This window comes from Fukomys damarensis, unplaced genomic scaffold (genome assembly GCF_012274545.1).
Source record: "Fukomys damarensis isolate Sample0158 unplaced genomic scaffold, DMR_v1.0_HiC HiC_scaffold_27, whole genome shotgun sequence".
NCBI lineage: Eukaryota > Metazoa > Chordata > Mammalia > Rodentia > Bathyergidae > Fukomys > Fukomys damarensis.
In genome coordinates, this window is record NW_022900939.1 from 15,748,039 (window position 1) to 15,769,982 (window position 21,944).

The 21,944-nt window shown below is 48.5% G+C and overlaps 1 protein-coding gene and 1 long non-coding RNA gene across 5 annotated transcripts in view; one reads left to right on the top strand and one right to left on the bottom strand.

The window, feature by feature from the left end:
* The window catches only part of Abtb2 (ankyrin repeat and BTB domain containing 2), a 171,642-nt gene that overhangs the window by 72,394 nt on the left and 77,304 nt on the right, over positions 1-21,944 (top strand). The window lies entirely within an intron of this gene.
* Positions 7,471-15,704, bottom strand: LOC104854192. Of its 3 annotated transcripts, XR_778015.1 has the most exons (5): positions 14,751-15,704; positions 13,810-13,963; positions 13,164-13,360; positions 12,012-12,182; positions 7,471-9,995 (listed from the first exon to the last, which is right to left on the bottom strand). It is a non-coding gene; the product is annotated as an uncharacterized LOC104854192 (long non-coding RNA). The 3 variants fall into 3 exon arrangements; XR_778013.1 differs by lacking the exon at positions 13,810-13,963; XR_778014.1 differs by lacking the exon at positions 14,751-15,704 and having other exon boundaries at positions 13,810-14,236.

The window sequence follows — 21,944 nt, forward strand, 5'->3', positions numbered from 1 at the left end:
CGACCACGGACTCTTGGCCCCCAACCACAAAAAAAAAAAAAAAAAAAAGCAAGCGCTGGGGTGTGTCTTCATCCACCTTTTCACTGAATCTGGCACTGTGTGACATCTGGCTCTTCCCCAAAGCCAAAGTGACCATGAAATAACGATTTAAATTAATTCAAGACATTGACGTAGCCATGACAGTACAATTAAAGAAAGAAAAGAAAGGGACTTTCAGAACTGCTTCGGAAACTGACAAGAACAACAGAACAAGAGTGTTTGAAGAAAGGGAAGTATTTTAACGGAAGATTAATGACAAATTGTCTTTTGTGGAAATAGATTTTTAGAAAATGAATTATTCACTATAGTTTTTGATCACATATAAAACAATCATAATTATGGTAGGTTAATGCCATTATCACCTATTACTGGATCTTTTGGTTTATAGCTTTTTTCTCTGTTTTATCAGTACTGCTATGAACTTCATCTGTATCAAAATCTTTGCACACAGTCTAATTGAATTACTTGGGAGAACACGTTGAACACATAATGTAAAAATGCAACATTAAACAGAAAGACAGAAACAATGTCCCCAGAGGTAGAAGGCTGCAGGAGACTTCATTGCATCCTGGGATGGAGAATTGTGTCTGTCAGTATCAACTTCAGAGAAAAGAGCTGCCACAGACTGGAACTTGATGGGCAGCTTCCTTGTGGCAAATGATTCTTGGAAATCATCCGGGTTTTCTGAAGACAACAAGGTTTCGATGCTGGCCCTCACTGGCCCACTTAGCAGGAGATCGCCAAAGGCTGCACTAGAATTTCAGAGCGCAGTTGGCAAGGCATCGGTGACAGTTACAGGCTTATCTCCATGCAAGGGCCCAGTGGAGGCGCAGACTCCTAGGTGGACAGGGAGTGATTCTGTGGGTGCATGTTAGGCACACCCTGGGTTTCGGCAGGAGGCCTGGGTGTGGGCAGCTGTACTAACCAAGGAATTTAAATGGTTTCTGGGCAGTTCAAAGCTGGGAGCCAGATCCCAGAATGGTGTGGCCTTGATGCGGGATCTGAGAAGAATCAGGATCCACCTGTCTGAGTAAGGAAGTCCTGGAGAACTTTTACCAGGTGTCCATCTAAACATCTAGACTGAGCTTCAGAGGGGGATACATTTCTTGGGCTTGTGCCTTTCTGAACTGGCAAAAAGAGAAAGAGAAAGCGCTCCCAGGGCAGCTGTTGGAGCTCAGAAAGCATTGGGTCACTGTAGGCGTCAGCTAAGAGCGTGCTGAGTGACGCAGTGAGGACGGCGTGGCACTGTCCCCTCTGACTTGCCCGTCATAACCAGCCAAGCCCAGCAGACAGTGGGCCACATCCTGCAACTTGGGCTCGTCTGTGTCTTAGCCCCAGGCTCCCCTCCATCCTTAGCAAGGTAGCAGTAACAGGGAAGCCCACATGTACTAGAGTCCCGTCCCAGCTCTCTCCTTCCTGCTTGTGTGTGACCTCAGGCCAATTGCTATTCTCCCTGAGAGTCAACATCCTCATCTGTATGAGAGTAACAACAGGGCCTGCTGCGTGAGATTCTTGTTAGGGTCAAATTTATTTATTTATGAAAAGCATTTAGGGCCGTGACTGGCTATCAAAAGCATTTTACATGTTAGCTAGTAGCTCCTAGGGCTTATATGTCGGGCCTTCCATGTTTCTTTTCGTTTTTTTGAGTCAGAGTCTTGCTCTTTGGCCCTGGCTGGCCTCATTCAGCAAACCTTCTGATGCTGGGATTACAGGCATGTATCACCTTAGGCCTTGAATCTTAACATCTTCTATCTAAGAGCAAAATCTCTGTCTGATCCATCAAACCCCCACTGTACATATGCAAAGTGTAAGGATGCATACATATTTGCTAGACAGATAGGTCGGGGAAGCCCAGGCTGTGATCCCAGGTTGATCTGGGTTGCTGCCCTGGTTTCACCCTGTCTCTGTCCGTGGGCCGTTGATATCTCTGGCCTCACTTCCTCATCTGCAAAATGAAATGAAATATTGTCCTTCTTACGGGGCCCTGGTGAGAATCACAGAAGGCATCGCAAAGCACCTGGCAGTGGCGAGCTTCTGGAAGAGGCAGCGCTGGTACTGGCCAAGGAAACCGTGCTTCTGCTGCGCTCATTCTACCACAAAAACCAGACACTTCATGCATTTGTTCAGGTTTCGTTCTGCAGTAAAGACCACAGTTTCTGGTTTCTCTTTAGCTTTCCCTGGTGACTGTTAGAACGCCGAGGAGAACACAGGACCCCTGTGCTCACCCGCTAGGCCACCGAGCTGCATCCCTGTGTGTACTTTTCACAGGCCGTTAGACGTCAGCCCACCCCCAGGGTCTGGTCGTGCTCTCAAGGCTGTTGTACCCTTGCAGGACCTAGGGTGTCTGGGCGTTCCCCAGTGTTTCTGAGTCAGTGTTCCATCTGCGACGAGAAAATGCCAGCACACTGTTATGTGTGCAGAGTGATTTTTCTTTTCACAAAGGCACCTATAAAATGTCCACTCCTACAGGGTGTTGGACGATTGGGAGACTGGAAAAAGCAGTAAGCAATGTAAGTAATCTAAGCCAGTAAGCTCAGATCCTACAGGGGGCGGCAGGAAGTCAGAGGAGGGCGCCATTTTGTCCTTTGTGTACCCACAGGGACTGGGGACACTAAGCCATTTCTTCAGTAGATCAAAACAGAGGCCAGCACGTGGTACATCTTTAGTTTCCTTATCAGTGGGTCAGAAGGAATGATTGTTGACTACAGGACTGAAGTATCAGTCCCCAGAGCGATTCTCAAAACGCTCGTTATATAAGAAGGCACCACAGGGAAAAGCTCCGTGGCCAAACATGTTTGGGAAATGCATTACATTGTCTTTCCTTCTTGGCATTTTGTAACGCATTTGCATATTCCAGGCTCTGAGAAACCCTTCAATAAAGAAATACACTTAACGTTATTTAACCCAGTAGTGACCAGATCATTCGCCATAAGCATTTGTTCGTAGTAATGAAGATTACATTCATCCCTTTCCCCGCTGACCCTCCCTCCATCTCTTTGTCCCTTTCCCTTTTGCAAAAGATCTACCTCTCTTTTCCTAGTCATCTCTCTCAGAGCTGGGGAAAACATGGAAGCGATCCTATAATTACCCCAGAGTTTACAGACAAATAGGTGAATATTGACTTTACCAATTTAAGGAAGAAGAATCTTTTTGCTGTTGTTTCGATAAGCCAGAAAATAGAATTAAAAATAAAGCTCTTAGATTTAATCGTAAAGTCTACTACCCTCTTATAACACCAGGGTCATAAGGGGCTTAAAGGCTGACTTTGTGGGGGAAAGAACTGAACTTGAATAATAAAGGTAAAATCCGGGCTTTCAGAGGCGTGAGACCCTGAACTGAGCAGGGTTACAGCCGAGTAGTTTGATTCAATCCTCTGAACACAATGTTCTCAGCCAAGTGGGCGTCTCCTGAGCTGGCTCCTCCCTCCGTTATCATCGGACTAAATTTCGGCGAGCAGAGCAGATTGAAAACCGCAAGTTGATGGGTTTATCCTGAAAAGTACCCTTCACATACTACTGTACTTTGTCTCTGGGGATGGCACAAAGTGAAATTGCTTTGACAAGACTCGGAGAAGGCGCGCGTCCTCAGCGCTGTACCGTGGAGATGGAACTCGGACGCTGGGCCCCCTGCCAGCCTCGCTGCTCACCCCCTCACACCGTTCTGCGAAGGACTGGAGACACAGATCGCAGGGAAGCACTACCCTGGCTGTGAGGTCTGTTAAGTCACTTCTGAACCTCTGCACCAGCTAAACAAGAAACGATGGCTCCTCTGTGAGCTCTTGTTTATTATTGCAGGACCTCAGTCGTACATCCCTCTCCCCTCTCTTCTGTGACTGGTCAAGCTAATATGATCTGACATCCTAGCATTCTAGATTTGTCAAGTTTTGTAACCCTAAGCGGTACTAATATTGAAAACCATACTTGAAATTTATGGAATCCAGATGTGCATGCCAGGAAGACAGAGATGAAATGGAAAGTTTGGGGTGGGGGTGGTTTGGGGGGTGATCAGGGGAGTGTGTGTGTGTGTGTGTGCGCGCGCGTGTGCACGTGTAAGACTCCTGTTCCCCTACATTTTTTCCTCACAGCATATACAGCCAGAAAATAGTAACCCTCAAAATAGTAACCAGATTATGAAGTATAACTTCAAGTCCCAGCACTGGTTTTATTTGCAGCCAAGAATAACTGATTAAGTTTTGGGGAAGAGAAAAGTGATCTATTTTTAAATGCTTTTTAAAACTTTTAAATTGGACAGGACCCTTCAGCAGTGTGGTCTTTGCAGTTACAGTCAACACCGAGTCAAGTTTTTGACATGGCCCTTTAATGTTGCTTTTTTTTTTTTTTCCTTGAACATGGCATTTTTCAATTTAGGTGTCATTCAGACGCCTCCCCTAAGAAAAAGACCTTGATCCCTGAGTTGCCAGATCAAAACCCTCCCACATGTAATACCCAAGTGCCATATCTCATTTTGGGAAGATTGGGTGTAGATGAATTAAGTGAGAAAAGGTTCAGGTATTCATCCCTGGCCTTGATTGGAGGGCTTAGCAATGCTCCTCTGTGTCACCTCCAGCAGGACTGACATCTACCTGGCGATAGCTTCTTCCACCTGCAGGAGGTCAGGGCCGTGTCTGGCTGACATGATAGGGATGGTACAAGAGCCTTAACCAATAGGGAGTTCTGAATCAGAAGTTCCCTTGCCATGAAGGGTGCCAAACGTGTTCCTACTCCTTAGTGTACTGTGCCTAATTAACTACCGCCCCTAACTAAGACTTAGTGTCCCATGGAAGCTGGTCATGCCAGCTAGTGAAAGCTGAAGATAATCCCAAAAGAGGAGAACAGAGTCGGGACCCCCCCCCATACCTGGAGGTGACTTAAGGTAGACGGAGTATTCATGAAAGCCATAATTGCAGTTACCATTGTCATCTGTAGCTGATTCGAGGCAGGAAATCAAGGATTGGATTTCTGTTCGTCCAAGATAAAGGGAAATAATGCCTACTGTGCACAGGAAGCTTGTGGCATGCTGTTTCCCCACAGTTTGTCTCTGGAGAAGGTGCTTTTTCCACAGCAGAGTCACAGCCTTCTTTGCTGGGGTAGGAAAGATGTTTCCCAGCTTTTCTTCTGCCATAATTTATAGCCCAAAGCCCAAGAGGGAAAAAGATGTTGCCTGTAACCCAGACCCTCTTTCTCACAGCCTGGACCTATGGGCCACAGCCGTTTTCTGAGTCAGGTCTTGAGTCAGGAATGCTGTCATGGATCCAAGCCAAATAGATTCCAAATGATGGAATCTGATTTTTCCTGTTGGGTTGGAGTCAAGGGAGTTGGTGCCGTGCGGTATGTGAGGGCCCCCCCAAGGTTTACCTCCTAGGGGTCTTGTGTGTGCTTTGCCAGTCTGGAGCCCAGGTGAGTCATTACCACCTGGGAAGCATCCCTGGCCCCAGGCAAGAGTCGTATGTAAAGGCTGCTGGTCCGGTTTTCCACCAATATCGTCACCAAATGTATAGTCTGGAGTGACCGGCAGCCTGTGATGGAGGAGGAGCTGGCTAGAAGTGGAAAAGCAGGAAACGTTTCCAGGTTGGGAGCTCGAGGTAGATTTTCAAGGCACGTTTGTACAGTGTTGTGCCAAGCTGGGTCTGGGCTGGTCCTCATATGAAATAGGATCCCAAGACTGAAATGGAGCTCTGCAGATCCACTGGCCTGACCTTCTACCTGCCTCAGAGGTAGAGAACAGAGGGAGGCCTGCCAACCCCCAGGTGTCCTTCTCCTCTTCCTCCTTCTCCTCTTCTACCTCCTTTTATTAATGTTATCCAGCTCAAAAATGTATATAACCCATTCCAGTCTTAATGCAAGAATGCATAAGATCACACCAGAAGAGAAGTAGCCAGAAATGAGCCCACAAATCAGCACCACATTATCTTTGGGGTTTATTTGTTTGTTTGTTTGGTACTGGGGGTCAAACTTGGGACCTTGCGCTTACAAGGCAGGCAGTGGAGCCACTGAGCTAAATCCCTGGTCCCAGCACCACATTACTAATAAAGGGTTGAATGAGAGTCCAACTGAGAGGCACAGGAGCCACTGGCTGGGAAGTACAGTGGAGTGATTAGAGGTCTGCCATGGGTGCTTATTATCCTGGGTTTGAATGCTATGGGTGCTACGGCTTACAGCTGCGACCTTGGCTTCTCTGACCCTCTGCCTCTCACTGCGAGATGGGGGTGAAAATACCGTGTAATATATCAATCTGAGAATCGAGGGCACTTGGCCCAAGTAGGAGCTGCTAGCATAATTACTGTTACTCCTTCTCCCATAGCACCAGCCTGATTTGCGTGATGGCCTCCATGCAGCACGGTGTATGATGGCCTTCCTCTTTTCCAGTGGATTGTGCCAATGCTAGTGCAGAGGGGGATGTAAGTTCTCAGGAATTTTGACCTTGACACCAGACCATGTGGCCACCATCAGTTCTCCTTCAACAGCCTGAGGTCAGGAGGGTCCTGTTTCATCTATCTTCTCTGACCTCACCCATGAAACCCATGGGGCAGGGCGATCACACTTTGGATAGATGGAAATGCCCTTGAGAGGAAGGGTGAGCACTCTGGGGTGCTGTCCACTTGGGCCAAATGCAGGCTTCTGGGGGGTGCGGAGGGGAGCAGAGCAGCAGCTCGCCCCCTCCCACGTCCCTTGCCAGCTTACTGTCCAGAGCCGTGAGCCCCAAGTCAGCCCATCTTCCCAGGGGAGAGTCCCCAGGCCTTCCAAAGGCAGGTCTGCCAGAGCAGCCAGCTTCTGTGTCCAAAATGCAGTAGGGCTTATTCCAAAACAAAACAACCAGAGCAGACCCCTGGTGTTTCCTTGGCTCATTTCCTTAAACGGGGAGAAAAAGGGGTCTGGACCCTGTGACAGAAGTCAGGCCAAGATTTTTCTGAGCCCCTCCATTCCTGGGGCCCAGGAATAGTAACTATAGTAAACATAATAAGAGCTAAAAATAATGGAATGTTTACTGACTGCCAGTACTACTGAAGCACTTTGTATATAAAGGATTCCTCCTAACAACCCCCTGCAAAGGAATGCTGTGGTTCTTGGTCCTCTTTCATAGAAGAGGAGTCTAAGACACAGAACAGTTAAGTAACATGCTAAAGCTCACACAGTGAGTAATGACCAGGTGAGTTTTTAGAACCCAGACAGTCTGGAATTAGAGGCTATACACTTAACAGCCCTGTCTCTCGTGATAGTTATAAAAATAAGTCATTTGTTTGTGTGACAGAATGGTATGGAACTACGTGGACACATGACCTCAATATCAACCTCATAATTTTTCTATTGTACCTAGTTATATGAGATGCAAAAATATGGGGGCAACTAGACAACAGGCACACACAACATTTCTATACTGTTATTTGGCAGTTTTTCATGAATTTGTAAGTATTTCAGAATAAAAGTTCTTAACAAAAAACACCATGACGAACAGCGTATTAAATTATTATATGCCAAGCACTGTTAAACACTTTGAATTCATTATTTTGTTAATTTCTACTGGGAACCCCATGAAATGTGAGTGCTGTTTTGACATTCAGTTACAGATGAGGAAACTGAGGTTTGGCACAGTTTGTAAGTTGGGTAACACCAAGAGGAAGCAGTAAGGCCACATCTCCTTGTTTTATTACAAATATCAAGGGCGGGGGGAATACCAGGTCTATGGGAGCTTCGTGAATATTGGTTTCCGCGTGTGTTTAGGGAACACTGAGCCCTGCTGGGGTCTACGGTCTTGCAGTAGCCAGTCAAAGCCTCATAGGATGCTAGGGACACAAGGTCAAGTAGGACCACAAGGTCACAGAGCCACCACAAAGGACAAGCTGTCGGAGAAAGGGTGACTTCATGGAGCCAAAGGCAAGCTATGTGTATAGTCACACATCCATTCTCGATAAGGGGACAGTCTGGGAAATGCATCATTTAGGTGATTTTGCCTATGATATGTGAACATGTACTTATACAAACCAAGACGACTGTGATGCCACTGGGGGTATAATTTTATGTCTGTGGGGGTATTATTTTGTATATGTGGTCCACTGTCAACAAAAAGGTTGTTACGCAGCACACGACTGTATTTAGAGTTTTAACCCAGAGGAAATACTCTGCTCCCGGAGCCAGAGTCCATATGGTTGGACCCACGCCAGGCACCTTCCTGGGATTCAAGGACACGGTGGGGGTTTAGCAGAGAACATTATCAATCACCACATCGGATGGCATCAGTGATCATCATCCTCATTTCCATCAAAGCTGTCTTGTGACAGGGTATCGTCAAGTTCAGTTTAGGTGGGATCGGGACACAGCAAGGACTTATTTTCTATTTCTGCCCTGGGCTGAGCCCGTCTTGAATAATTCAGTGTGCATTTACTTCCAAACACCAAGCTTTTTTTTCCCCACCCCCTGTACTGCTTAATTTAGGGTCATGTGGTTGCTTACTCCTGTCTTCCTCTTGATCAGACCGACCCTCCTCTCCTCTCCACCCACTCCAACTCTGGTTGCCAGCGTACATGTTTTTGGGAGAGAGTATCAGCTCCATGTGTACTACAGGCAGTGTCCACTGCCTAAGAAATGGGCCTCAGGGCAGAGGCTGCACACAGGGGTCTATGGATACCTTTTGATTTAATGCCAGGGCTGATCAAAACATAGTGTGAGTTAAAATAAAATGTATACAGTCAAAGATACATTGCCATTAATCTCCCTCAAAATACTCCCCTAATTTCAAACACGCTCCTCCCATCATGCCCCTTTCTGAAGCACTTCTGGAAGTGCTCTTTCATAAGTGTCCAAGGTGTGATCCAAACTTTAGTAAATTCCACTGCCAAGTGCTGTCCAACAGAAGGGCAGACTCCTAAAGATATTACAGCACGTCCTTGTGTACCTTATTCATCGGGTCTGGCCCTGTGCTTCTTCTGCCTCTTCCCCAGAGTCAAAATGACCACGAAAGATAAATGTTTTGAATCATTTCAGGACATGAAGGCAGCTATGACAGAGCAGTGGAAGACATCAACAGGACTTCCAGGACTCTTAGAGAAAGAGGCAGGAATGATGGGACCAGTGTGTTTGAAGTGACAGGGGTATATATCGAGGGTGACTGTGGCAGTGTCTTTATTGTCATAAATGTTTTAAATAGGTTTTTAACGTTCGCCTTATTTTTCAGTCATACCCTGACCTTTTGATTTCACAATCAATAAAACTCTTAAGCTATTATTTAAAACGTGAGTGAGTTCCGTAGTTGGCACCAGTAGGCTAAAGCTGAGTAGCATCTGCCCCCTTTAGATGGGCAAATGCATCCCAATTTGTAGTCGGTTCCCCGCCCCCCGAATTTGACTCACTCGCACTTCTGGCCCCACAAGTATCTAGTCCCCGCCCCTGGCATAGACGAAGACTCTGTCTCTGGAGGTGCAGCTCAGCAGATGCCTTAGGTGCCATGGTTGACCCAGGAACTGTGTCCCTTACTCCTGGTGGAGGCAGCGAAGCGGTCGGGAGCTGCTCGTGGCCCACCCGTCGTGGGCCAAAATGAGACCTGGTCCTCTTGGTGGGGAATCGGAGATTCCAGAGGACTCTCCGGAGGCTCCGCACTGAAGTACCAGTCGCAGTCAGATTCCTGGAGGAGTCACTGGGGATGATGAGTGCGGACTCGGAGAGTTGTGGGGATGGGATGGGCATCCGTCTGAGGAGGGAGAGCTTCTCTAGAGCATCTGGGCGATGTGGCCCCTTAGCCGGGACACCAGGTGAGGTGCCAGAAGACAGACGGTGCAGTACAACCTTACCACTTGTCACATGGCCATTCGACGTTTTGGATTCTTCCCCTCCCCCTTTTTTTCATGTGTGAAATGGGGGTGACTTAGTCTACTGTGCCCAGCAACGGGGTGAATGAGAGGGGAGAACATGATGTGAACGGTAAGGTCGTACTGAGAATGGAGGTGGCCCGACAGCAGTGGTGTGCTGAGGAGAAACACACAGGTGGCTGTGAGAGAGAGGGGTCAGCGAGCCAGGGCCCATGGGCCGTGTCCTCTCCACTAAAAGTAGTTTTTATATTGGGAGAAGGTTGAAGAAACAATCGAAAGACAAGTTGTGTTTGATGGCACGTAGAATTTGTGTGACCTTCTATTTCGGCATCCATAAGTAAACAAAGGTTCATGGGACACAGATACAGCCGCTCACTCGTAGACTGTCTGTGGCTGCTTGTGGGTCACTGTGACGGGAACAGTATGGTGCACAAAGCACAAAATAGTACTGCGTGCCCCTAACAGAAAAGCTCGGCAACCCCTGCATTCTGGAGGGCCAGGGACCCAATGCCTCTACCTTTCCCTAATTTCAGACACAAGCGTTACTGCAAGCAGATAGACCGAAGGGTGTTTGCAGATCTAAAACGGCATAGGCAACTCTTCTGTGGCCAATAGCAAATCTGTCCTTCACAACAAAGCCAGGACTTCTCTCAGTTTAATTCCCACCCCTGTGCTTTGGGCTCCAGCTAACGGCCCTTCCTGATGAAAACCGCAGAACTTTTTGTAAAAACCAATCTCCCTGTTAGCATTAACCACAAAAAGAGAAGAGGCTGTTCCTGTCACAGTGGGCATCTCTGCAGCGTATTAACCACCGAACAGGCCTGGTCTACAGAGCCTGATCCCAACTGGAAGGGCAGAGAGTAGCTGCTGCTATGGTTGTGCTGGGAGGGCGGAGTTAAATACCGAGAGGTCCTCACCCTCTGCTACCTCAGAATGTGACCTCATTTAGAAGTAGGGTTGTTGAGGTTAGGAGAAGTTAAGGGAACTGAGTTTGCACTGGAGCAGGGTGAGCCCCTCATGCAGCATGGTGTTCTGGAGCCAAATTGGAATACAGAGCCAGAGATGTGCGAGAACAGTGTATGGCAATGGAGGCAGAGATTGGAGTGATAAATCTACAAGTCCAAGATTGCTTCTCTCAGAAGCTAGGAAGCCCCAGGAAGGCTCCCACCTGGGGTCTCAGAGAAATCAGGGCCTCCCTGACAGCTTTGTCAGACTTCTAGCCACCAGGAGTGGAAGAGAACGAATGTCTGGTGTTTAAAGCCCCCCGGTTTGTGCTGCTTTGCTCTGCAGCCCTAGGAAGCGCCACTGCAGCTTGTGATGGGTGCGACATTGGCCCTTCTGACCTCTGTGCGTTCCTAAGCTCTATAACCCATCTCCGCTATTCTGAAGCCCTAGCAGCAGCTCCGCAAGTCCCAGGGACCTGCCTGAGGTTGGGCTGGGGGCAGAGCACGATTCAAACCCAGGCCTCTGGTTCCTAGATGCTGCAATGAACATACGGGGAACTGCATCCTTCCTCTGGTAGAAGTGACTGGCTTTTGGAGAATTGTCACCATCTGTCCCATGTTTCTCATTCTAATAATCCAAGGGGAATGTCGCGTGAACTTGTTTACTTCAGCTCTCAAGTGTGGAGGGAGGAAATTATTTGACAATTTAAAGAAATGGAGGGACATGTTTTGCATATATCTGTGTGTTACTGACCACAGAAATTGGGAGATGAATGAACTCTGGTTGTCTTGGTCACTTGCTGTGCATCTGAAGAAGGTGTCTGAGAGATCCTTAGGGAGATACTCCAGGTAAAACCCCACCGAGGAAGGCAGTTTAATAAGGGAACTCTCCACAGGCCTCCTGGGAACCTTAAGAACACTGATACTTCCTTCTCAGGTAGCACCTGGTGGCCGAGCTCTCGAGTAACAGATGAAATCTGCACCAAAAACCAAAGCTGTGCTGGACTTCTCCCCCTTGGGGCTCCTTCTGTAAAACACACAGCTGCCCCGTCATCAGCACTGCGCAAATGGACTCTTACCATTGGAGTCTAGGATGTTTTTAAGATTGTCTCTCGCTGTACCACGACTATTTCCAAACATCTAGATAAGTGTGAATAGCTGTCTGAGGGGTTCCAGGTGGCCCCCCGCCAGGTTCACCAGCTGTCGCGGGCTTGTCCCAGTTCACTTACCGCTTTGCTATGGTTGCTGAGGTATTTGAAGGCATTTCTCATATCTCGCGTCCTGTTCCCCTTCCTGCTGGCGTGTGTATCTTTCTAAAACGTCACTGTCAGGCTGGGGAGGGAGCTCAGAGACAGAGCATTTACCTAGCATGTGCCGGGCCCTGGGCTCCGTCCTCAGCACTACAGAAAGAAAAGAAAAAAGTTATCCTTTTCACCCTCAAGAACAGGGCTCTTTAGTATTAGTCTTCCCGGTTGTTTTCGGGGGTCAGGGATTTTAAGCTGTGTGGGTAGAAATGCAAGATGGCGGGCAGCTTCCTACCTCCATTAGGGTGGGGAGGAGACTGGAGGGGCGGTGCAGCAAAGAGATTTGGAGAAGCCCTCACCGGGACGAGGGGCTTCCCCGAGTCCCCAAGACTGAGTGTGCTCCTGGCCGCACTCTGTGGCACGGTGTCCCTCCCGGCCTTGGTAATCCAGGCTATCTCTCAGCTCTCCTGAGGGCCTCTGCCTCTTCAGCACCCCGGAGTTTGATGCCCGGCCTCAGCCACGGAGGGACACCACATTGTGATACGCAGCTGGCAGCACCCTCAGGGTGCATCTAGTTGCTGCCAGCAGAAAGAATTATGTCTGGCTGTGAGCACTGTCCCTGAACCGCCAGAGCACCCCCTGCTCTGTCCCCCATCCCCCAACACGCCCTCCTTCCCTCCACCCACCGCGAAAGGGAAAAAGCTTTTGGGGGATTTGTTTTCAGTGGCTCCCTCAGAAAGAGCTCTGTGTTTGTTTTCCGAGTGGCCCGCTGCACTGTTGTGTCCATTTATCATGGCTCGCCACTGGCCCTCCCCCGTCTCTGGTCTATCCTGAGAACCTGAACTTCATCAAACTGTTCCTAACGACTACCACATGGCCACGCGGGGCGCAGAGACGGGCGGTGGGGGCCCGGGAATGAAGGAATCCTCCCAGGAGCACAGTAGCATATTCAAATTCAATGGCTTAGTCATCAGAGTTTTCAGCTCCGGCACCAAAGAAAAATAAATGAATGTTCTGTGAGTCTCAGAGGAAGGAGGTGGCAGGGGGAGGGAGAGGAGAGGAGCAGTTGTGGTTTTAGATGGAGGAGTTTGTGCTGCTGAACAATTAGGCCCTTTGCTTAGAAATAACAAGACGTACCACTGTTTCCCTGTTCGCTGAAGGAGTGCAAAGTGCCAAGGCCGGAAGGGTTTGGTCTCATCACAAGCTCAGCTCGCCGATGGGGAAACTGAGGCTCAGGCGGGGGACACAACTGCTCCATAGTCACATAACGAATCAACAGCAGAAATGGAGCCGGCTGTAGTGACGCGCACCTTTCATCCCAGCACGCTGGGAGGCTGTGGCAGGAAGATCAAAAGTATAAGCCCAACCTGTGTGACTTAGTAAAAAATCAAGAAAGTACTGGGGATCTAGCTCAGTGCAGAGGCCCTGGGTTCAGTCCCCAGTGTAAAGAAATGAGTGAAGGCAGAGGTGAGACCAGCTCCCTGGACTCAGGACTTCCCCGTCAGAGTTCTTTCCTCTTCACCTAGGGGCACTTTCCCTTTTGCCCTGAAGTCTCCTCAGAGTTTCTGGAGGAAGCGACCCCTGGGGGCTGTCTCTGGGCATTAGGAGCATGAGTTCATGGACTGAGAGCTGCCGTGCCGTCCCCAGGAGACCAAAGGGCTCACCCACTGAGGATACCTGCTTAGCATCCCCTCCCTGCTGTCTCTCTCACCAGGAACTCTGCAGGAATGTGGGTAGGGCCCTCCCCACCCTGCTTCTCCCCCAGTTAGGTGCAGAGTGGAACCTGCACATGTGGAAGCCAGTGTACACCGGTCAGGCTCCAAGTGTCGTCAAAGGCCTGCCTCTGGAACACCGCATTACTTTCATTCCTGTCCTCTCTTCTGTCCTGCCATCCTGCTTGGCCAGGCTGCCCTTTCCTCTGTGTTTAGATGAAGCCACTGAGTCATAAGGAAGTAGGGTGACTCGGTGAGTCCTGCGTCCACCATGGAAGAACCAGTTCTAAGGTGCACTTATCTCCCTGCCCCCCACCCTCTGCGTGTGATTAACCGTTCCCCAACCCTTCAGTGAGTGACCAAGGATGTTGCATAGGGAGGGGGTGCAGAATCCCTGGACTGGACAAGGTTTTAGAGGAAGGCAAAGCCCAAGACGCTGTTCTGAGGATGAGGAGGGAGAAGTCTGGCTGGGCCATTAGCCATGTCTACCCAGGGCCCCACCAGCAAGCCCAGAACAGGGTGGGCATGGAAGGCAACTGGCTTTGAGTCTACATGTTTTGATCAGCTTGAGAAAAGCTAAAACAATGTACAGAGAGGAGCTAACCAGCTCCTCTAAATGCTGGCGGCAGAAAGTCAAACAAAATCAGATTTTCTGAGCAAACCTAAAAAGTCTCCCAAGAGGAGCTAGACAAATTCCCATGGATTTGGACCATTAAGCATAATTTCCAGAGGCAATCCGTCCACTCCTGCTTCCACTGCATGATGGTGGGAATGAAGACTTCTTCATTCATCCAGACCTCTTCTCCATAGCACAGAGAAGAAGCCAAGGTCCACACATTGCCATGGGCTCTCCCTCAGCTGTAGGGGTAGTGCAAATGGGAAAGACTGTCTTGGAGAGGAAGGCCTTGAACCTGAGTGCTGAAGAGAGCTTCACTGAGGGTAAGCCCGCCTTAGCCTCCCGGCCTCAGGCCCTGTTCACCACACTTCCACTCCAGGGCTCCCTTCAACTTACTTGTGGAAGACCAGGTATATGAAGGCTCTCTTGATGGCACTGGGACCCTCTCCCTTCTCCTGCTAGAGGAAGAAGCCTGATTAGGGCTGTGCCACATCCCTTAGAGAAGTTATAGGGAGACTTTCTCCAGCAGACCATTGATCTTGCAGAGCAAAGCCATCAGACGCATGAAAACGTCAACGTGGAAAGGACAGACTACTGGCTCTGCAGCCCCTGAGGATGGCAGGAAGGCTTGGGGAGCGAGCCAGAGTGCTGTGCTTGTGACTCCTGCCTCAGTCTTGGGATAGGAGAAAAGGGCTGCTGGGAACAGATCTGGCTCGACAAGCTGCGCCTGGAACTCAGCTGTCCCTGGAGGGCATTTGTGACATCATGAGGAAGTACACTGGAATGTGGTCGTCTTGGGCCAGAGCGGCCAATCTCTAACCCACGCCAGAGCCTGCACAGCTTCCCACCTTCTGAATGAGTTGGCCACTAGGACAACCATGGCACAACTAGGGAATCATCATAAACCTTGGCTACCTGGTGTGTCACCTGTGACAGATGATAATATAATTGTAAAGTCTAGATCCAGGTATGGTGGTACACACCCACATCCCAAGACTCAGGAAGCTGAGGCAAGAGGATCATTTGAGCCTAGGACTTGGCAATCAACATGGGCAACATAGTAAGAACCTATTTTAGAAAAAAATCAAAGCCAGGCAGACATCCTGTTTATCCACGTGGAAGGAGATTCTCACCAGAGATGCTGTAACCAAAAGTTAAGCACCTGAAAAGGAGCTTACAGTAATTCCCCCTCATCCATGGAGGACATATTTCAAGACCTTCACTAAGTGCCTGAAACCACGTGTTTTACCAAAGTATCTGCTATTTTTTTCTTATACATGCATATATACACAAACTGCATTTATGCACTGTTGCTGTAACTTTTACAGTTTGAGGTGTGACGGCACAACCCACACAAATTTCCTTTTCCTCCTTCACAATTTCACAGATGGATTTTGTTCTTACCATCTTAGCAACCTCAGCGTGTGATTTTTTTTTCTTAAGTTGAACTTTCACTTTTTCACTTGAACAAAGTACTTTAAATCTTCTTAAATTGCCAGTATCACTTCTCTTGCGCTTTGGAGTCATTATAAAACAAAATAAGGGCTACTTGAGCACAAGCACTGTGATACTATGAGCATCAATCTGATAGCTGAGACAGCCATTGAGTGATGAAAGAATGGGTAGCATATACTGTGTGGATACATTGGACAGAGTGACGGACTCACATCACAAGTGGATGGCATGAAATTTCATCGTGCTATGTAGAGCAATGCACAATTTAAAGCACGTGACTTGTTGCTGGAATTTTCCATTTAATATTTTCAGACCTCACTTGACTGTGAATAACTGAAACTGTGAAACATGAAACCTCAAGTAACTGAGGCTGTTATATGTTTAATCATATCCTCTCCATATGCACCCTGCCTCCTCATGCTGCTTACTTCTGTTGCACCAAAGCCCATTTTATTTCCCTCAGTGAGCACTCATTAGCCCAGTTCCCACCAGAGCCAAAGTTTGGGAGCATGAAGGATGAGTCTGGCTTCTCTTGCACAGTTGTGGACCCCCACAATGAACTTCCCTCTGTGTCTGCTCTGTTGTCACTGAAAACAGTGTTGCTCAAGAAATGAGCCTTAACCTGCAGAGCACCCAAGGCCCAAAGGAGCTAATGAGAACCATTTATCCCCGCAGCAGTACTGATATTGAACCAACCGCCAGAGTTGTTCAGCTCTAAGGCCTTGAGCACCGTTCAAAACAGGCCTGGGGGCCACTACCTGCTTGGCCTGTTATTGGATCTTGCAGCTCCTCATTAGTCCCTGCCTGGCACTTTCATGTGTTCCTCTTTCCAATTTTCAGGGACCTTGAGGGTGTAATGAGAGTTCCGGCAACTGGGTGTGGAAGACAGTACTGGGTACCAAACTCAGAGCCACTGAGGGTTCGCAGGTGAAAACCACCAGCTAGAGGCGTCAGGAAGTGGCATGGAGTAGTCTGGCGAGCCCTGGTGAAGGCCCTTGAGAAAACAGTGTTGCATTATTGTCACTGCTAATAATAGCCCTTTATTTGAGCCTTGCTAGGACAATGCTCCAAACAAAAACGAGAGGAAGAAACAGTCCCTGCCGTAGGGCCTTGTAATTGATCAAGGCTAATGAAGGAGGAAGGATCACTGGGGAAGGTGCGTGGGGCTGGGCTAGGGAAGGATCTGATTATTGCTGGAGGTATAACTGGAAGATACCCACAGCTTTACTATGCATCACAGTTGGCTTTGTTGCCAGAGGACTGTGTTTCCAACTCCTCCTTTGTCTTATCTGTTCTGCTGGCTCTAGGCCCCTTAAAGACTCTGAGAAAATAGGAAGACTGAGGTTCAAATCTTGGACTCAACATAGGAGCATGACCTTGGGAAGGTTCATTCCTTCACTTCTTAGCTTTTATATCAGCAGAGGAAGTACCCAGATCAAGAGAATAAAAGATATGTGACAGGAGTATCAATGGCTGAGAGCTTGCTGCGTTTGTCTTTGTATTCTTTAGAGAAAGGATCCAAATGTCACGCTTGGTCCTGGCTAATGTCACCATTTATGGAGTGCCTTCTATGTGCCATACACCAGGCCTCTTGCATTTCTAGAAAGCATTTACTTCTCTATCAAAGAAGGGTTACATGAATGTTTTCACCCTTTTATACAACGGGATGTGAGTTGGTAGTGTTTTCTCTTTGGGTGCTGGATTCACTGTACCAACAGAGTGGTGGCATTTTGGGCTGCAAGGGCTCTATGTAAAGCAGCAGCCCACCCTGCCAAGTGGGGAGTTGTGCCATCCTCTGAAACGCTGGCAGCCTGTAGCTGCAGCTGTGTTGCAACAAGTCTGATTTAATTTGGGGGGTGGGACAGACGGCACTGTGCGGTGCTTGTCAAAAGCCAGAAGAATGCAGCATATTCACCAAATTGTGAAAATGGCCATGCTTTGGTAGGAAAAGCCAGAGGAGAATGTGCAATAGCATTTAAAAAGGGTAAAAATGCTGAGAATTATAAATTTATTATAATGCCCATGATGCATGAAGCCTTAAGTGGATTAACTCATTGCTGTTGAGAAAGTATCAGGTTTTCTTGAGGTCTTTTTCCTCTGGGTTTATAATTCTATTTCTGTCTGTCTCTCTCAGAAGGTTCTCAGAGAGAGAGAGAGGGAGAGAGCGAGAACCCCTGAAGCCCAGCGTTGTCCAGGCTTGCCTTCAGCTCCTGGACACAAGTAATCCTGCCTCAGATCCTTTAATAGCTGGGCCTATACAAACCATCACACCCAGCTAGGCTTTTGGCTAAGAACAAGTATAATCTGTAAGATGGAAATCCAATCATTGCCCGTCTTCCATCTTCATAGTTTTGGTTATCACAACTTTTGTCCCTCAGAAATAAAAATCAGGCTAAAGAAAAGTATTTTTGTCATATAATGCAATTGATACAAACCCGAAATGTTGGGGAAAGTGATGATCTTTATAAGTTAAATACTTTTTCAAACGTGTGAGAAAAACAGGTTACTCACTGGAATCCTAGATAAGTTTGTTTGGTAAAACAGGGATGTGTTCATACATTCATCTTCCAGTAAGCCTGGATCTTTCCTCTCTGCAGCTGTTACACCGTTACCTGACCATTCCTGAGGTTTTTCTGTTTTGACACCAGTTCATCGCCTTTCTTACTTAACCCAGATGAGAGTGATTGAGACAGAAGACCTGAAGGCACCCTGCCCAGTGTGACTTAGATGTGGGACTGGTAAACCAGCCCAGGACAGACAAGAGCATGTGGAGGAAGCGTGGCCACAGGGGTGGGCAAGAGGCAGCTGGCGTTGAAACCGAGTCTCCGTCTTCCCCTGGCCCTGCCCTCACCTTTGCCATGATGCTGGGTGGAACTTGCGGTCCCCGTGGGCTTCCATTTTTATGTCCCTGAAAGGAGGGAGCGTGAATAGGATACTAAGAGAAACCCATGTTATAAGTAACTGTTAGAGAATTCTTCCAGTGAGGTCCCCTGGGCTGAATGTCCACTGAAGAGGGACCGTGAGTCTCTTACCAGGGCAGACGCATCCCTGGAAGGAGGGAGGCGTGCATTTGTGGACAGTGTTGAGGGAGGAACTCTCCCTGGGAACCCGGCCACCTTCTCAGAGTGCTTGCCAGCAGCATGTGCTGACGCGTCCTCCCCTGAGAGAACGTCCAGAATGTCGTGTTGTCCTCATTGAATTACCGTGCTTGGCGGCTGGGATCTTGCATATTTATTATTCAAGAGGCACTGCACTACCCCCATGGAGTGCAGGTACTGTGTCAGCTGGGATCAGATGAGTTATTGAATTCAGAAAGTCTTCATTTTGTATTCAGCTCGCTTCTCCCTGTTCCCCTTGACCGCATTCATTTGTTCTCAGGGCCTTTGGGATTTCTGGCAGGAAGCGTCCAAGCGCTGGGCAGTAGCTGTCGTTCTGGATTCTGTGGAGCAGGACAGGGGATCCCAAGACCGCAGATGTTCCATAGCCTTACCTGACACCCAGTGGAGATCCTTTTTGTTTGTCTTTGTTTTTCTTGACATCTTTTCACGTTCGTTTGGGGGAAAGTCTGTGGGCTCTCACTGTCTCCAGTCCCCTGGGGGTACTGGGCTGTAAGAGTGACCATCAAGGGGTTATACTACCCTCCTTCTGTCAGGCTGTAGGCCAAATCCCACCTGCTGAAAGGGAGAGAAAGTCTGCAAAGGCTGCATTTGTACTTGGCCCAAAGGACGGAGCCTGTTCTCGGGAAGCAAGGGAGCTGGTAGGGGAAGAGTGCCATAGAGTTGTACATTTCCTCCCCAACAGACAAAGCTGTTTACCTTTTGCAAGGGTCCGTGGTTCTTCTTACTCCTTGGCTAAACTTCTTCTAAGGGCTCAGGGTCTCTGGGTGCATTTTCCTCCCTACAGTCCCGACCTCATTTCTGCTGAGGCATGAGCCTGGCTTATCCACTCTGGCCCTCTAATCCTCCCATCCTCAAGTGCCACAATAACAGGAGCAACAGAGGGAGCTGACACTCGCAGCCCACAGAGACTGAGCCCTTGAACGTAGCCCAACGCGTGTTAAATGCACCACGTGTAAGAATGTGAGCAGTGATGTCAAAAACCAAACGGGTATGCAGGTGGAGGGCAGCATGCCCACGGCTGCCATACCGGTACGCACTGCACTTCCCCAGTAAGAGCAGAGGGAAGGAAGGGGAAGAGGACATGAAAAGAATTCGAACATAGTATGCACATGTATCAACTCCCCAGGAGAAATATAATCATCGTGTACTGTAAACATGTGCTGATAGAAGTAAAATTAGAAAGGAAAGAGCAGATGTTCTGCAGCATTTTCTAGACCCCCGGCACAGCACTGAGGACTGTACCTGTTCTAACCCACAGCAACCCTAACAGGCAGGCACTGTCATTGTTTCCGTGCTAAAGGCGGCGCCGAAACACGGAGAAGCTGGACACATTCGTAACACAAGATTAAACAACACGTGCTTCTCTTCAGCCTTCTGTCGGGTCCTTAATCCATCTCTGTGAGTCCTTGGCCAGTGTGCCTCCCATCTGACAAGCAGCGTGCTGGTACCTCTTCCTGCCTCCCTGTCACTGTGAGGATTCAATGAGGATCAGGAAAAAAAGTGGCCCAGAAAAATGCACATTATCATTCCTTCTTCACATGATTGTGGGGAAAGCGTGGGAGGGCTGCAAACGAATGGTCAGTACCTTGGAACGAGGGAAAGGATGTTATAGCCAGTGTAACGATCCACTAGGTGTGACGTGAGACCCAGAATCTTGAGCCTTTATGTGGAAAAGTCAGATTGGGGCTCTTGAAAGGGCTCCTGATCAGAGGTTTCTGGGGTCACTAGAGAACTCAACCTGAAAGCCCAAAAGGCAGCCAAGGTACCACGTCTGCCTGGGCCTCAAGAGACTCTCGGCTGACCACCAAGACTGAGGCCAAATGCCCATGATTATTGGGATGCACTTTGGGGGAGGTGGGTATGAGCCCATGTAGTTATTAATGATCTCTGGGGGTGTGCACCAGAGACCATCTTGGCCTGAAGATGGCTGCTGTTGGGTTGCCTCCTGGGTTTTGTGGCTGGATGCCCAGGTACAAGAGAGGTAAGCTTGATTTACCAGGCCTTCAGCCTGGGGCCCGCAGTGGCTTTGAAAAGAAAGAAATTGTCAACTGTGCTAGAGACAGCACTTGGGCTTTTTCATATAAACAGGGATTTGAGATTTGTCTTCTTGTACACATACTGTAGCCATCAGCCTCATGTGACTATATAACTTTACGTTTTAATAAAATTGAACTTTCAGTTCCTTTGTCACATTAGCCACATTTGAGTACCCAGTAACCACTAGTGAACAGAGTTAGACATAATATTTTCACCATTACAGAAAGTTCTAGAGTTTCCACATCCTTCTGGGTGTATAACAGCAAGCATGCTCTTTCCTAGGCTGGGTTCTGTGACCCCCCTGTAGTCTGAAAACTCCCCATTCACCTCTCAGACTTCTAGAGGCCTCCTGGAGACCTAGTGCTCGGGTTGCTTTTGACAAGTGCCAATTCCAGTGGCTTCCATCGTGTTTTTCTTCTCTGCCGCCACGTGCATGCGTGGCTCTTGGGTAGATTTTCTTTTCCCTTTTCCCTCCCAGCTGAGGGCATATTAGCTCATGCTAGAACAGTTTTAGAATAGAAACAACTCAAGTCAGGATGGACAAGTCAATTCAGAGGTCAGCCTTCAAACCTCTCTTCATGAAAAACCCACTGCTCTTCATACTGACTCCTGGGAGTCATTTCTTGGGTGAGGAATAATGAAGCTGCAGTGTGCGTTTAGAATGTGTTTTAACTTCCTGTGCTGCAGGAGCTGCGCTGATCAGAAGGCCTGTGGCTGGCGAGTGCTGCAGGAGGGACTCAGGGCCGCCACCCAGGAAACCTTGGAGGGGAGACAGGACAGACTGTTTCATTCTTGCAGCTGCACAGCTGTGACACCACAAAACAGAGAACCTGCCAGGGAGATTTTTCAGAATGTAACTTTCCATTTGGGTAGCCTGTGGCTTCCTGTGCCATACCTCTGGAGAGTGCCTGCGTGCATGCGTGTGTGTGTGTGTGTGTGTGTGTGTGTGTGTGTGTGTGTGTGTGTGTGTGTGTGTGTG